At 36.1% G+C, this 4,323-nt stretch overlaps 1 long non-coding RNA gene across 1 annotated transcript; it reads right to left on the bottom strand.

The window, feature by feature from the left end:
• Positions 1-1,153: 1,153 nt before the first annotated feature.
• On the bottom strand, positions 1,154-2,926 carry LOC136227952 (uncharacterized). Its single transcript, XR_010688335.1, has 3 exons — positions 2,543-2,926; positions 2,269-2,325; positions 1,154-1,362 (listed from the first exon to the last, which is right to left on the bottom strand). It is a non-coding gene; the product is annotated as an uncharacterized lncRNA (long non-coding RNA).
• Positions 2,927-4,323: the final 1,397 nt, after the last annotated feature.

Genomic DNA, 4,323 nt, shown 5'->3' with positions numbered 1-4,323 from the left:
AATGCCCTATCTGCTGCGAACTCATCATCTGCAACTTCTGCTGAAGTTACTCAGCATTTCAACCAGCTGACCGCCAAGCTAACCGGAGCTCGTGAACTTATCTCCTCCACCTCTCAATGCTCCATTGAACAGATTGGTGAAGCCATTCGCCTACTCAACCTGAGCAAAGAGGAAATGGATACTGACCAAGTAAAGACCAATGATATTCTACACTGCACTCGATCAACACTTGCGCATGTTAGGCACATTAATGCTCAGCGTCATTCGTATGATTCTTCACTACTCAGGATGTACTATCAATCCTATGCACGGATGACAGACTTGATTACTTGGATTGAAGTCTCTTGAGTTTTTACTCAGTATGCTCAGCGCACACATCAAAATCCCCACTTCAAGTATGAACGATGGCATGCAGGTCTTTACGGGTCTAAGTGAAAGTACGAGTCACATGCAGCAGTATTCCACCATACTGACTCGTGCTGTTCAACAGGGGACATTCTATGCTCCTCCCCTTCCGTCCAATGATGCTGGCAAAACGGGGGAGAAAGATAAAGCTAAGCAGCCAGCTGACGGAACTCAACGTCAAACTCAGCAGAAGCCTGGTTCAACTTCTGTTGTCCCGGGCAACCAAAGTCAGCAATAAAGAACAGCCAAGCCCAAAGCCAAATCTAACCAAGTTCAAGCCAATATCAAGAAATAGATGTAGAACTAGACTTAGCTTGAGACTTGTAATTTTGTACCTGGCATGCTTTATCTTTGTTTAAGCTAACTATCTATATAAGCATTTTTTTCTACAAAACTGTCTTTATATATGCGATGCTTACTTGCTGTGTTTATATGCTGATCTGTGTCATGTAACTACCCATTGAACAACAATCAATTAAGACTTGTGAACATAAAAATTAAACAAGTAAAATATACTCAGTATACCTCAACTCTGATAAATGAACCCTACTTTGATACCTGAACTTAACTAAGCATCAAAACTGAGTAAATGACTAAATGTTCCAAGTATTTGACCTACTTCTGAAAGCTGAACTTAGGCTGCAACCCCCATTTCGGGTCACATAGAAAACCAAGCAATTATCATAATTTATGCACAAATACCAACATAACTACATAAAGGCTCCTCATTTATTACCGTCTATCAAAATCTCATAACCAAAGAATTAAATAACCAACAAACCAATTTAATCCGTCAATAATATTCTTTTAAATTTAAACAAATAATCAAATCCAATAATATAATGAATATAATGAATGTCTATGAAATTGCTAATGGGAATGAGTCCATTGTGCTGGCCAGCCTGAATGCAGGGTAAACCTGAAAATCTAGCAAATAGGAGAACTTCTGAACCTAGCCTGAAAATTTCAACATGGCAAGGGGTGAGCTGCCTACTCAATAAGCATAATGACAAATATTTATATATACATATACATATACACATACAGTTCATATATATTATATTTGATCAATCAAGTAAATCATTAAAACTAAAAAGGTGACATCATAAACCAGACTCTTTACTACACCTAATATCCTAAGGTTATTATATTTATTTTAAGGGCCCTAGCTAAACCTAAGTAAAATATATATAATGGTCCTATGGTGTTTTATCATCAAAATAGGTATGTGTTATCGTCTACTCTTGCAAGACACACAACCTTGAGACTTCACAATATAAGTACTTTTATAACGATAATGCTATTGTCTAATCTTGCAAGATGCAGTACCAAACCCAATAATAACACCCTATCGTCTTATCTTTCAAGACAGGTGTATACATTCACAGTATCAACAACCTCCAGACCATTGTACCTATCCACTTAAGCTAGCTAATTAAGTGAAATTCTAAAATAAGACGCATTTCCATTCAACCACAAACATTTTCCTTGTAAGGTAATGATTCAATATGTGCTAAAATAATATGCACCTTCTACGATTTAATTAATCAAAACCATACCACTAAATAATAATGGTTCACCACAACACTTGATTGTCCAGAACACCAACTAGCTCATACTTAACATTATCATGAATAACATATAATATACCAATAGTTATAGCTATAGATATAACTTTTCTGGGATGAATATACACATATTTATTGACATATAGTTATAGGCATAACAACATTTAACAATTCTTCCTAAAACAGTATAGATATAGGCAAAGCTTTTCTGGAATAAATGCTAATGTATAGGCATATTAATTATTAATTATATAGGTATATATATACATATATAAATATTTATAATTATGATTACCTCGTCTCAAAAGCTAATCAAGCTGTTCGGGATCTTGTTCACCCGTCTCTTCCTCTCCTATAAATATAAAAATGCATTCCTATAATTTATTATTATTGAAACAATAATATATATGCAAATGTATACTCAAAATGCTCCTAACCCCCACCAAATCAATTAAGATTTCATATTAGTCTACTTAGTTCAATTCTCATAATAAACCAAGAATTAAGAAACACTATTATGAATACTGGAACCTAAACAAAAGGATTAAAATTCTGTCTGGAACGCTCACCGGAGTTTCACCGGAATGTGGTGGTCGGTCGTCGGAAATTCGTCGGAGTTGTCGAAAGCACGAACCGAGACTACCACAAGATAGCCAACGTTTAGGAGAGTCCAAAAGTACGCTCCTTTCACTATTAAAGTCGCCTAAAAGGTCAGAATCTAACACTTTATCGGTGAAAAATACACGCACCGGTCACCATACCTTTCGGCCAGAAAAATAGCAATAGTGGTCTTGAAATCTTCCTTATGGAATAAGGAATTTAATGGTGTAATTTTTGTCTCAAATGGTGTCCAGAATAAGGAGTTATGGAAGGAATTAGGAGAAAAGAAAAAGAAATCAAGTTGCAGGGACCAAAACACGTAAACCGCGATTTTCTCCAGCAAAAACATAAGTTTCCGCCTGACCTAGTGATACATAATATAATAATAATAATAATGATAATAACAAAAGTTGAGTGAGTCCACCAAGTTATTCATTACAATTTATAATTATAATATTTAATTATTATTAATATTAATTAATAGGTATTTGGATGTTACATAGGCTCACTTCGATTAAATCTTAGAAGGTTTAGAATTGAACTAAATCAGTAGATGCAACCCTTACAGGGGAGTAATTTCAGAAGAATGGAAAAAGGTCAACTATTATAGGGAAGCTCAACACTGAGTTCCTTAATTGAATACTTTTGCCAACATCAAAATTGGGGAGTTTGTTGAAACACATTTTCCACATGATTTTGATTTGACAAAATTATTCCCATGATTAAGACAATTAAATTTAAGTGTTTTGATTTAATTGTACTAATAAGTTTGTTCAATGTTTAGTAAATTAACTAAGGAGAACATGAACTGAAAGTCTGTAAAAGAAAGACAGAACAAAGTCAGCATAAGCAACTCACACAGCAGAAGCTGAGTAAGAACGCAACTCAGCCTTAAGAAAAGAAATGTCTTCTTCGGGAAAGCTTGAAGGCGAAGCCGCTGAGTCAAGCTGAGTAATAATCAAGTCAGCGTCAATGATCCGTCAACTTGGGAGACAAGGTCTGACACAAATCAGAAGCCTCGAAAATCCATCTTAAGGACCTTTTCGAGATGCATGGACCGTCTGACTTTTGGCTAGAAGACAAACCTGGCGCAAAAAGACAAACCTGGCGCAAGAAGACGAAACTGGCAAACCTGGCGTCTGATAAAAACAGAAGACAGGATTGGCCTGTAGCTCTGGAAGCTGACCACATGATGACGAAGAAGACAGTTCTTCCCACAACGGCTATGTCGGATTTTCAAATCATTGAAGCCACAAGATTGCTATAAATAGGCCAAATCATCACTTGGATCATGTACAGACACATACAACAATATATAGACAAGCAAAATCTTCACGAAGTTAAAAATCCAAAAGAGAAGCTGTCTGAATAGAAAAAGCAAGCTCTTACACCAAATTCCAATCATTGTGTAAAAGTCTAGAGTGAATTTTATTCATCTAAAGTGTTCTTCGTTTTGTGAGAACAATCTTGTATCAATTGTAAAAGGTTAGAAGAGTGAAGCTGAGTACTCGGTTATAGTACTCAGTGGTAGAGAAAATCTGATTACTCGGTTATAGTGTTCAGTGGTAGATAGGATTGAGTAGACGAATAGAGGACAGTACTCTTGCATACTCAGTTGCTATTGTAAAAGGTTTGTGCTCTACCTTTAAAGAGCTCAGTAGAGGATTGAAAAAGCTCAGAGGGATTCTGTGGACTGGACGCAGGCGGAGAGGCCGAACCAGGATAAGTCTGCTGAGTATTTTCTAACCCT

Source organism: Euphorbia lathyris, chromosome 4 (assembly GCF_963576675.1).
Source record: "Euphorbia lathyris chromosome 4, ddEupLath1.1, whole genome shotgun sequence".
Lineage (NCBI taxonomy): Eukaryota > Viridiplantae > Streptophyta > Magnoliopsida > Malpighiales > Euphorbiaceae > Euphorbia > Euphorbia lathyris.
The sequence above is the reverse complement of the archived record's forward strand: the minus strand, read 5'-3'. Positions and strand labels throughout refer to the sequence as shown.